Source organism: Salvelinus alpinus, chromosome 21 (genome assembly GCF_045679555.1).
Source record: "Salvelinus alpinus chromosome 21, SLU_Salpinus.1, whole genome shotgun sequence".
NCBI lineage: Eukaryota > Metazoa > Chordata > Actinopteri > Salmoniformes > Salmonidae > Salvelinus > Salvelinus alpinus.
Window position 1 is genome coordinate 3,890,457 of NC_092106.1, and position 13,387 is coordinate 3,903,843.

The 13,387-nt window shown below is 44.6% G+C and overlaps 1 protein-coding gene across 2 annotated transcripts in view; it reads left to right on the forward strand.

Moving 5' to 3' along the window:
- Positions 1-8,375, forward strand: part of LOC139547603 (negative elongation factor E-like) — a 191,689-nt gene extending 183,314 nt beyond the window's left edge. For both annotated transcript variants that reach the window (XR_011669560.1, XR_011669561.1), the window contains 3 exons: positions 1,872-1,978; positions 3,396-3,508; positions 7,623-8,375. The gene's annotated coding sequence lies outside the window, so the exon portion shown is untranslated. The remainder of the gene's footprint in view (positions 1-1,871; positions 1,979-3,395; positions 3,509-7,622) is intronic.
- Positions 8,376-13,387: the final 5,012 nt, after the last annotated feature.

The following is a 13,387-nucleotide window of genomic DNA, read 5'->3' on the forward strand; positions in this document are numbered from 1 at the left end:
TGATGGATTTGGCTCTCCGTCAAACTTGAACACACACACTCACACACACACACAATACTTTTTATGATGCTGTGGCTGTCATGTGAAGGACAGGCCACAGTCTTCAGGAGGATATTGGGCCGGCGCTCCCGTTCTCCATCTAGCCGCACGTTCAAGGTAATAACTATATTTGGAGATACCACGTCTATTTTTCTTGCTCCTCTCCTCACACAACAAGACAGACTGTCATGGACGCAATGCTTAATTCCAGTTGTCAGTCAGTCTGTCCAGTTCTCCCAGTAAAAATGAATGGAAACAAAGTTTGTTTGAACAACATTTATGTCCTGTGTGCGTGTGCGTGTGTACGTGCGAGTGTGTGTACATGCGTGTGTACGTGCGCGTGCACTGAGGCAAATAATGAGAAGTGTGCGTGTGTGAAAGTGTGTTGCTGTGCCACTCACGCTAACCTAATGAAAACCAGAACAAATATGAATCTATTCATTAAACACGCGGCCCAGAAAGATCTGTTGTGACAGCTTCTCTGTGGCTGTTAATGGATGCATTTCATTCCTGTCATTAGCTCAAACTGGTGTGTCTTCGTTGTGTGTGAGTATTTGTCCGTGTATTTGAGTGTGTTCGTCTCTGTGTGTGTGTGTTCGCTCATGTGTGTGTGTGTGCTTGTGCGCACTCGAGTTTACTCATCCGTGTCATTCATTGTGAGCCATTACAACCCACACCTGTTCATTGAAACTCTTTCATTTCCCTACCAGGTGCTGCAGTCGCAGCTTCTGTTATTGAAACATATGCAGACTCACTGGAGGTCTCTCTCTGTGCACCTCTCTCTTCTACATGGAACTCCAACAGAGACAGGGGCATCTCTCAGATTGACAGCTAGATAGATGGAAGTGTGCAGGGGAGGATAAATGGATAGGTAAGCGAGGGATAAATATTGACTGATTGGTGGAGAGATTGACAGGCGAAAGAAGAAAATGATTGTTCAGATTCTTACGGTTCCTACCTTTCCAGACACACGTTCATAAATCAAAAATGTGCCTTCCACCTACGTCTTTTTAATTTGATGCGTAAAATGTGGATTTCATTTTTTACACTTAAATAGTTTCATTGTAAGATAATAGACTGTGCTTACTGAGATTTGCTTAAATGGGCAATCAGTTGAAACAATAACAAAGCGGACACCCAGCTTCGGTTTGGATAAAAAGTTGAGGGATGGGCCTAGAGAAATAGAGAAACTCTTAAATTCATAGACAGAGCTATTGATGCAATGACTGACCATCCAATATATTCCAATGATTGTTTTAAGCATATTTTGAGGCTATACAGTGTTTGTTTGCAATGACAATGTTTAAAAACATTCTAATATTCTATTTAGTCTGATGTTTTCCTAAATATACTGTGATCCTCAGGTACATCCCAAATGCACTACTTTTGACCCATAGGGCTCTGGTCAAAAGTAGTGCACTATATAGGCAATAGGGTGCCATTTGGGACTGATCCACCTTCTGTGTTTGTTTTGTTTGTTTGTCTTCAGTGTCTTGCCCTGTGGTTCTCTCTCTTTCATGGGGGTAGGCCCCAGACCTGACCCCCTGTCAGGTCCCCCTAGCTAATATCTCCTTTTTAAAAAAATACAGAGATTCGGTCACATCAGAGATTTCTTAGCACGTGCCAAAGAGCATTACTGCCAAGAGAACATGGACAGAGTCAAGCATCCTAAATGTAAACGGTTCACTTCACCTGATGTCCCTCTTGTGTCAACGTGACTTGAGGGCAGCTAACAAATCCCAGTGTGTATGACCTCTCCCCCCTAACGCTGCTAACCTCTCTCTCACTTTCTGTCTCTCTCTCTCCCTCTCTCTCTCTGTTTCTGTTTCCAGAGGGGACGTCGCTGGCGGATCAAGTGCGAAGGATAAAGGACATTGAGGCCATTGAGAGCGAATCCTTTGTTCCCCAGGCTTTCAAATCATCCCGAGACAGTGTCAAGGTGCGCTTTCTCTCTCTCCTTCTCCGTTCGCTTCTTTCTCTCTCTTATTAGATTTCCTTCCTCCCCCTCCAGTTTTTATTCCATCTGTCCGAGGGCGGCTCCCGGACCCAAATTAAACCATTCCCATTCAATGCCGTTTGCTCCGTCCGTTTGTTCGGGAAGAGAAAGGGGGCCGGTCGGGACTGTTTTTTTGATCTGCTTGGCCGCCACAAAAGCAGGATAACCGTCACAAAAGCCACCGCGGCGGGTTTCTGTCCCTCGCCCTCTCTCTTGCTCTCTCTCTCTCTCGCCACAGACACAGCGACAGAAGCACAGAAGTCATTATTGAAATGCTCCTGCCTGGGAAAACGTGGAGGATATTAGATTTGTTGGCAATCATTGCCGATCCTGGGAGGGTTAGGACAAAAGGTGACAGTCCAAGTGGAGCGGGTTGATAGATTACACCAGGCACGGGGACCGGGACCTGTATCTATCCCTCTGTGTGCTGTTGCGCTCTCTTTAAAAAAAAATGTTTTATCTCTATCTCTGTCTTATCACGGCTGTACCTGGCCTGTGTAAGTGGTATGAGAGGAGGACAGGGAAAGGGACGTGATTGCATATGGTTGTCTTCTTACCTACCTTAGTTGAATGCACTGATTGTAAGTTTCTCTGGATTAGAGCGTCCGCTATATGACCAAAGTGTAAATGTAAGTGAGGTACTTTTTATAGTTAAGTGTTCTGAGGCCCCCAGGGGCCAAACACCTGCAGCCCTCTCCAGTTAGCACTCAATTAGCCACCGATTTACACTTGGCATGTTCAAATAGAGACCCTAATGAAATAATGAGGATACAGGGTGTGGGGAGAGTGGTGTGACCCCCTAGCTGCCAAGGCCTAACCCCTTCCATCCCCACTCGAGTAGGTCGGACACCTGGTGAATTTTCCATCAGGCTCCACACGCGGGCACAGACACCCTCATCTGTGTCCCTCCCGGCTGCAGGAAGTGCATGTGATCAACAAAGACACACGCACACTGCTCAGAAGATCCAGTCAGTACTTATACTCACACTGCCATCTTCTGGACAAACACCAAACTACATCTGCTGCCTCTGTCATTCCTCTGCATGAGTGTTCTAGCTCGTTAATGCAAGCAGGACATTTTATGTTCTCGTCAGAAAATGTGATGTGACGAGTAAATTACACTACTATACAATGTGATTGATTTGTTTGGTCCGACCTGGTGTGATGTAGAGTTCCAAAATTCAGATGACTTTCCCAAAATTCCAAAGTGTTCCAGAAATGCCGACTGGAAGATTCCTAGAATTAGTAAGGAAAATAGGCAGGAAGTTTAGAATCCCCTAACCAGGATATCTGGAGAACTTGGAAATGTTGCAGCCCTAGTGTAATGTTATATCAACGAGCATTCTCTATGTGTTTTTAGACAGAGTCAGTGAAAGTCGAGCACCTGACGACCCACCTCTGCTCCTTCCAGACATCAGCTTTCTACCTACTACAATCCGCTACAACGACAGCGACACGCTAGCACACCCCAGGGTAAGTTCTCCCCTATCACACACACACACTCTTTTCTGATTGGAGGACACAAACACAAACACACACACAGGAATATGAAGTATCGCATAGATTGTCTCAGGGTGTTGGGCCCACTTATCACCCACACGTGTCCCCTCAGACTCTTTGACTCTCACACACACACACACACACCCCACCCCACGACAATCAAGAATTTCCATCCACACAGAGTCAGGCCTTAGGATAGGAAATGAAGCCTAACTTGAATCTCTCTCTACTCCGACCCCCCCCCCCCCCCCCCTTTTGGAAGAGCTGTGTGGAGTCATTTATCTCCCTGCGGGGGAAAGTGAGTTAGCCCTGACACATGCAGATCAACCCATGACAGCCTGATCTATGGCAGCAATATGCCCCAGGCGGGGGAGAGCCAATCAGGAATAATGATTCCCCATTACCCCTACTGTAGATACTGTCATCTCAAACTCGTTACTGCTGCGACACCCCAGAGCCTGGGCGAGAGGGTGGGGGGGGGGGACTGATCTAGTCATCGTGTCGAACCCTAGATAACACACAGCGAATGGTGTACACCCCATACTGTGGGTTAGGCCATACGCGTATGTGTGTGTGTGTGTCGTCGTGTTTAAGGCGAGAGATGAGTGATTCACAAGGCCGTTACACACCAGACGCTGCGTCTTTAGATTTCCTAAGCTATCAGACGCACGTTGGATAAATCAAACATCATTATATACACACAGAGACACTGGATATGAAGAGATGGTAATGATCTGTCTTTCGAATGGGTTTTCTTTGTCAGGCAGCCCGGGCTCTGTGAAAGGCTGCAGTGGATCTTTAGGGTGTCTTTAACCTCCAAATAGTAGAAAACAAAATAGAAAGCTGAACTTAAATTTGCCTTAACTGAAGCAAATTGTGTGAAATGGTTGTAATCATATGGTTCCCATGACAAATTGTCTTATCAAGGCAGAGACTTTGGGCCTCTTAGTAGGGTTGTACCAACATTCTGGAAAACCAGGGAATTTTGGGTAAGATACCGGAAATTTGCGTTCCTACTTCTTGGTGTGCTGCACATGATACTCAATGGGGAAAATAAATGATATATTCTAGACAATAATCCATTTAAAAAATCCATATACTAGACATATACCCTAACCAGACAGTTTATTAGGTACACCAATCTAGTACCGGGTCGGATCCCCTTTGCTTCCAGAACAGCCTGAATTCTTCAGGGTATGGATTCTACAAGCTATCAGAAATATTTCTTGCTCTATTGTTATCAAGGGACCTAGCGTTTGCCAGGAAAACATTCCCTACACCACCGCCACCAGCCTGTACCAGGCAGGATAGGTCCATGGACTCGTGCTGCTTACGCCAAATCCTGACTCTGTCATCAGTATGACGCAACAGGAACCGGGATTCGTCGGACCAAGCAATGTTTTCCCACTCCTCAATTGTCCAGTGTTGGTGATCGCATGCCCACTGGAGCCACGTCTTCTTGTTTTTAGACAAGGATCAACGAGTTGTATCCGAGATGCCGTTCGGCACACCACTGTTGTACGCCATTATTTGTCTGTTTCTGGCCCGCCTGTTAGCTTGCACGATTCTTGCCATTCGACCTCTCTCGTCAACGAGCTGTTTTCACACACAGGACTGCCGCTGACGGGATGTTTTCTGTTTGTCGCGCCATTCTCGGTGAACCCTAGACACTGTCATCCATGAAAAGCCCAAGAGGATAGAGATGTTTCTGAGATACTGGATCCGGCGCACCTGGCAACGACGATCATACAACACTCAAAGTCGCTTAGGTCACTCGTTTTGCCCATTCTAACTTTCAATCGAACAGTAACTGAATGCCTCGATGCCTGTCTGCCTCCTTTATGTAGCGAGCCACGGCCACAAAACCATTTTTGTGAACGGGGTGGAGTACCTAATAAACTGTTCGGTGAGTGTACTCTTCTGTCACCCACCACAGCCATGCACCCCCAGTAGTATCCCATCATGGCTAATCTGACCTGGGTTCAAAAAGGGATTTATTTATTTAAAATGCTTTGAGCGTTCGTTTGATCCTGTCCGACGTTCCCGGTGAGCAGAGTTTGCACTTTTGGGATTATTCCACTGGTTACGATGCGCTAGCCACATGTACACTGAGTGTACATAACATGAATATTGAGTTGCTGGCCCATGTTCACTCCAATGCTTCCCATAGTTGCGTCAAGTTGGCTGGATGTCCTTTGGGTGGTGGACCATTCTTGATAGACACAGGAAACAGTTGAGCGTGAAAAACCCAGCAGCGTTGCTGTTCTTGACACAACCCAGTGCCACTGATACTTACTACAATGCCCCTTTCAAAGGCACTTAAATATTTTGTCTTGCCCATTCACCCTCTGAATGGCACAAAAAAACAATCCATGTCCCAATTGTCTCAAGGCTTAAAAATCCTTCGTTAACCTGTCTCCTCCTCTTCATCTACAATGATTGAAGTGGGGATCATAGCTTTCACCTGGTCAGTCTGTCATGGACAGAGCAGATGTTATTCATGTTTTGTACACTCGCTTTATCCAAAGTGACTTACAGCAGTGAGTGCTTATCTTTCTGCGCCGGTAGCCCCGTTGGGATTTGGACCCACAACCCTGCTGTTTCTAGCTCCATATTCATACCAACTGTGCCACGTAGGACCATGGCAGGCAAGCTCAATTAAGCACCTTTCAATCAACACAATTCTGTGGCTGACTTATGGCCATGTGCCAGGTTGGGGTCAATGCTAGGTTAGTTCAGTAGGGCAGAGCTCACACCCGTGTGTCAGGCTCATGACCATTGTGGCAGGTCAGTGTGCTGCCCGGACGGACGGACGGGGGGGGCTAGCTTTGACACATCCTGCGTGAAAAACCACACTGAGCGCCAGGAAGAGGTGTCAATGTGTGACGGAGCACCACACCAGAGTGAGCTCAGTCAGGATTATTGCAGACGCCTCCCCTCCTACTCCCGGATCTGACTCAGTAGGCCACACACACGCGTACGCAGGCATGCACATGCATATAGACACATGCAAGCACACACACACATACACCTTGTTCTCCTGACCAAGTCTTCCTCTAATGTACACTGAACAAAAATATAAATGCAACATGCAACAATTTCAACTGAGTTACAGTTCATATAAGGAAATCAGTCAATTGAAATAAATTCATTAGGCCCTAATCATCGATTTCACATGACTGGGCAGGTGCACAGCAATGGATGGGGAGGCAGGCCCAGCCAGTCAGAATGAGTTTGTCCCCACAGAAGGGTTTTTATTACAGACAGAAATACTCCTCAGTTTCATCAGCTGTCCGGGTGGTGTCAGACCATCCCGCAGGTGAAGAAGCCGAATGTGGAGGTCCTGGGATGGCGTGATTACACGTGGTCTGCGGTTGTGAGACCGGTTTGACGTACTGCCAAATTCTCTAAAATGACGGAGGCGGCTTATGGTAGAGAAATTAACATTAAATTCTCTGGCAACAGCTTTGTTGGACATTCCTGCAGTCAGCATGCCAATTGTACACTCCCTCAAACATCTGTGGCATTGTGTTGTGTGACAGAACTGCACATTTTAGAGTGGCCTTTTATTGTACCCAGCACAAGGTGCACCGGTGTAATGATCATGCTGTTTAATCAGCTTTTTGATATGCCATACCTGTCAGGTGGATGAATTATCTTGGCAAATGAGAAATGCTCACTAACAGGAATATAAACAAATTTGTGCAATTTTTGTTGTTGTTGAGAAATAAGCTTTTTGTGCATATGGAACATTTCTGGGATCTTTTATTTCAGTTCATGAAACATGGTACCAACCCTTCACATGTTGCGTTTATATTTTTGTTCAGTATAGTAATATTAAAGGTTACTGAAGTGTAGAATTGTTTGTCTCAGTGTGTTGCACCTACTCATCCCTCACTTTCTCAACCACACATCTCCCCTCAGACTCTTTCACATACACACACACACACGCACACACACATACACACCTTTCTCCAGACCCTGTCACTCATCCCAATAACTTCTCTGTCTGGTTGTTTGTGTGTTCTGTTATCTACTCATCTGTATCTAACCGGTGCACTGTGCTCATCTCTGTCTTCTCTTCTAGTTGTTCCTGGACAAGGAGAAGGCCGAGGAGCTTTGGCTCAACAGGCTGATGTCCCTACGCCAGGAGAGGCTCATGGGTACTCCTGTGCCCTGATTGGACGAGCTCTAATTAGTCTATCCTTGTCAGGCCACACCGTCAGGAACAACCCCCTGTCCCTAAACATAAATCTTTATACATTTTTATTTAATCCCTCATTCACTGGACTTCCCTCAGACTTTTTGTCAAGAAACTACAATGCTCCTGTCTTTAAGAAGATTTGTATTTTGTAATTTTAAATGATTTTTTTATTTGATTTTATTTTTTAATAATTTAAAATGATAAACTTGGATTAGCTAACACAACGTGCCATTGGAACACAGGAGTGATGGTTGCTGATAATGGGCCTCTGTACGCCTATGTAGATATTCCATAAAAAATCTGCTATTTCCAGCTACAATAATCATTTACAACATTAACAATGTCTACACTGTATTTATGATCAATTTTATATTATTTTAATGGGCAAAAAAATGTGCTTTTCTTTCAAAAACGAGGACATTTCTAAGTGACCACAAACTTTTGAACGGTAGTGTATACATAAGTAGGAAAGAAATTCCACAAATGAACTTTAAACAAAGTACACCTGTTAATTGAAATGCATTCCAGGTGACTACCTCATGAAGCTGGTTGAGAGAATGCCAAGAGTTTGCAAAGCTGTCATCAAGGCAAAGTGTGGTTACTTTGAAGAATCTAAAATAAACACTTTTTGGGTTACTACATGATTCCGTATGTGTTATTTAATAGTTTTGATGTCTTTACAATTTTTCTACAATGTAGAAAATAGTCAAAATAAAGAAAAACCCTTGAATGAGTAGGTGTGTCTAAACTTTGCACTGGTACTGCATGTGTGTGTGTGTACATACAGTTTGGACACACCTACTCATTCAAGGGTGTCCTGATGAATTGAGGCTGTTCTGAGGGCAGAGGATGTAACTCAATATTAGGAAGGTGTCCCTAATGTTTTGTACACTCAGTGTGTGTATATAGTATAATGATGTGTATCGACAGTATGGACAGTATATGAATAGGAACGGTGTTTACATCAGTAGTTATATAGGATGAGCCTTGACTAGAATACAGTATATTCATATGAAGTGGGTAAAACAGTATGTAAACATTGTTAAAGTGACCAGTGTTCAATGAATATGTATATAGGGCAGCAGTCTCTAAGGTGCAGGGTAGAGTACCGGGTAGTAGCCTGCTAGTAACAGTGACTAAGTTCAGGGCAGGGTACTAGGCAGAGGCTGACTGAGGCCGGCTACTGGTGACTATTCAACAGTCTGATGGCAAGAGGAAGAAGCTGTTTTTCAGTCTCTCGGCCACAGCTTTGATGCACCTGTACTGTCTCCGCCTTTTAGATGGTAGCAGTGTGAACAGGCCGTGGCTCGGGTGGCTGAGGTCCTTGATGATCTTCTTGTTCTTCCTGTGACACCGGGTGCTGTAGTTCTGTAGGGCGGGCAGAGTGCCCCCGTTGATGCGTTGGGCTGACCACATCACCCTCTGGAGAGACCTGAGGTTTCGGGCGGTGCTCTCAATGGTACACCTGTAGACGTTTTTGAGGGTCTTAGGGGCCAAGCCAAATGTCTTCAGCCTCCTGAGGTTGAGGCGATGTCGTGCCTTCTTCAACACACTGTCTGTGTGGATAAACCATTTCAGGTTGTCAGGAACTCGAGGCTTTTCACCCTCTCCACTGTGGCCCTGTCGATGTGGATGGGGGCGTGCCGTCTCTGCTGTCCACAATCAGATCCTTCATAGTGTTGACATTGAAGGATAGGTTGTTTTCCTGGTACCACTCCGCCAGGGCCCTCACCTCCTCCCTGTAGGCTGTCTCGTCGTTGGTAAATCAGGCCTGCCACTGTTGTCGTCAGCAAACCTGAGTAGATCTTTGACGACAGTCAGGTGACTATCCAGCTCCCTCAGATGTGTCAGCTCTATTCTACCTGTTCTTAACAAAGCTCGAATGACTTATGATGCTGACCTATCCCCCTGTGGGTGTCAGGAGAGTCACAGGACACAAATAGAGCCCAGCGTTCTGTGTTCCTGTCTGGTGGCTGAGGGCTGGGCTGGCCAGGTTCAGACGGACGCTCTATTTGTGGGTTGGGGCAGATGGTAGACATAACAGGACTGGGGAAGAGATGGAGGGCCGTGGTTAGCTCTCCTACGCCCAGGCTGCCCGCGTACTAGTGAAATGTCACTGTGAGCGTGACCATACAGTTGAAGTCGGAAGTTTACATACACTTAGGTTGGAGTCATTAAAATGTGTTTTTCAACCACTCCAAATTTCTTGTTAACAAACTATAGTTTTGGCAAGTCGTTTAGGACATCTACTTTGTGCATGACACAAGTAATTTTTCCAACAATTGTTTACAGACAGATTATTTCACGTATAATTCACTGTATCACAATTCCAGTAGGTCAGAAGTTTACGTACACTAAGTTGACTGTGCCTTTAAACAGCTTGGAAAAATCCAGAAAATGATGTCATGGCTTTAGAAGCTTCTGATAGGCTAATTGACATCATTTGAGTCAATTGGAGGTGTATTTCAAGGCCTACCTTCAAACTCATTGCCTCTTTGCTTGACATCATGGGAAAATCAAAAGAAATCAGCCAAGACCTCAGGAAAAAAATTGTAGACCTCCACAAGTCTGGTTCATCCTTGGGAGCAATTTCCAAATGCCTGAGCCCTATAGAAAATTTGTGGGCAGAATTGAAAAAGCGTGTGCGAGCAAGGAGTCCTACAAACCTGACACCAGCTCTGTCAGGAGGAATGGGCCAAAATTCACCTCACTTATTGTGGGCAGCTTGTGGAAGGCTACCCGAAATGTTTGACTCAAGTTAAACAATTTGAAGGCAATGCTACCAAATGCTAATTGAGTGTATGTAAACCTCTGACTTACTGGAAATGTGATGAAAGAAACAAAAGCTGAAATAAATACTTCTCTACTATTATTCTGACATTTCACATTATTAAACTAAAGTGGTGATCCTAACTGACCTAACACCGGGAATGTTTACTCTGATTAAATGTCAGGAATTGGGAAAAACTGAGTTGAAATGTATTTGGCTAAGGTGTATGTAAACTTCCGACTTCAACTGTACCTCATAATTTTAAGACTTTTATTTGCAAATTAAAGTTTTTTTCTGAGTGAATTATTATTTATGTGGCCTTGTATTTGTGTTGTGTACATCATGAGCACAAGAGGGTGTGTTCTCTGTCATATGCATACTCGAGCACTTGTGTGTGTGAGAGAGAGAGACTGCGCACGCTAGTGTGTGCATGTCTGTGTTGTATGTTGAGGGTGGGCTTCAAGGGTCTGTTTGTAACTCTCAGCAGATGGTCCTCCTTACATCAGTCAGCCACATGCCAGTGTCGGGTAGCAGAACCCACTCCCAGAGAGCCTGGTGTCCTTACAGTCAGCTGCTACTAAACATTTAGACAAAGGGCCACTTTTGTCAACTTCAAGCAGGAGGATTCAGATTTCTGTGTGATGAGCGCTACAGTAGGCCTTCTGACAAAGACTTGACTACGTGGCTTATTAATCATTAGAAGCACAGGGTTTAATGTAGGGGTTTTAGTATACTTTTGTTGTTCGTTTCACAATTGCCCCCAGCAGAGGGGCTCGAGTTACCAGATAATCTAGAGACATTGTATCTTCATCATTTCAATTTAAATGTGTTTGTTTACTTTTTATGTGCATTGAGATTCTTTTCTGTAATGAAAAGTGAAATTATTATTATTCAGCACATTTGAAGTTGTGGCTATAGAATTAGGAATTAGAATACTAGAATGGGAATGAACCTAATTATGATGGCCTAAAGGTCAGTCATTTTGGTCAGGGAGTTGGTTTGCCAGTAGCCTGGGTACCCGTCTCTGTAGCTTACATTCATTGTCAAAGAGAGTAGCCTTTCGGCAATCTTCAAATTTGAACATTCTATCATTAATGAGCTCGAGGAGATCAGAGGATTTATTTTTATATTTAATTTTGTATTATTATTTACTGCCATTCTATATTATTATTTGTCATTGTTTATAATTTTATTACAATGTATATTGTATACATTGTTGCTTTGGCAATATTGACACAATGTTTTTCATGCCAATAAAGCAGCTTGAATTTGAATTTGAATTTGAATTTGGATTTGATCCTGATTTGATAACCCTCACAGCTATCATCCAATCACAATGTTTATACAAATTAGACTGAAAAAACGTTTTCATAACTTTGATAGATGCAGTAAAGGAGGCAATGGAACGCAGACATTCCATTGACCAGATGTTCACATAATAATAAGGAATGTTGCAATGTTTTGATCAAGAGAGCTAATGGGTATGCAGGCTTTTATTCCTGTCGCCCTAGCAAACCACATTTGAGAAATTAGCTGCTCAACCAGACCTTGATAAACTGTCTCTGATGTGTTTGAGCAGTGCTTGATCAAAAGCCTGCACACCGGTGGCGGCTGGTGGGAGGAGTTATAGGAGGACAGGCTCATTGTAATGGCTGGAATGAAATAAATGGAATGGTATCAAACACATCAAACATATGGAAACCACACAATGAGCCCGTCCTCCTATAGATCCTCCCACCAGCCTGCACTGCTGCACACCCAGTAGCTCTCTAGACTGAGGGTTGACCGAGTCTTTTATATAGTTGCTTAATAGGTAATAGGTATTCTACTTTGCTCAATAACAGGAGATGGTACATGGGATCAGAGAGCAGCCTCCCAGTGTCGCCCTTTCTACTTTCCGAGAGATCTCTCGGGTTATCACCATGGCCCCAAGCCGACACCAAAAAGGCTCTCAAAGATTAACAAAAGTAATTTGTGAACCATGCTCCCAAATTATTACCAACACACAACAGTCTAACTCGTGGAAATTCTATTTTTAACCACCGCTACACACCTTTTCAACACGGGTATAAGGCCCTCTCCCGTCCTCCTTTCGGAAAATCCGACCACGACTCCATCTTACTTCTCCCTGCCTACAAACAAAAACTCAAGAGGGAAATTATGGTGGTCAGGTCTGTACAGCGTTGATCCGACCAAAAAGCTCCAAGACTGTTTTGATCACGTGGACTGGAATATGTTCCGGGTCAACTCTGGAGATAACATCAATGAATACGCCAACTCAGTTTCCAGATTCATAAAATAATGCATGAATCCCGATTCGAGCACAATGACCCAGAGCTGCCAAGGAAAGCCCCCAATGACAACATGGGCTACATACTCAGTCTCCACTGAGGACGTATGCAAGTCATTCAAAGGTATTAAACCTCGCAAGGCTGCCGGCACAGACGGCATCCCTAGCCGTGCCCTCAGAGCATGTGCAGACCAGCTGGCTGTTGTGTTCTTGGACATTTTCAATCTCACCCTAGCTCAGGCTGCTATCACCTGCTTCAAGATGTCCACTATCATCCCTGTGGCCAAGAAAGGGATAGTAGCTAAACTGAATGACTACCGACAAATAGCACCCACTTCCGTCATCATGAAGTGCCCTCGAGAGGCTAGTCAAAGACCATATCACCTCCTTCCTACCCGACACACTCAACCCGCTCCAATTCACCTACCGCCCTGACAGATCCACGGACAACGCAATCGCCATTGCACTGCACACTGCCTTTACCCACCCGGACAAAAGGAATGCATATGTGAGGATGCTGTTCATCGACTACAGCTCGTCCTTCAATACCATAGTGCCCTATAAGCTCATTACAAAGCTCATGGCCCT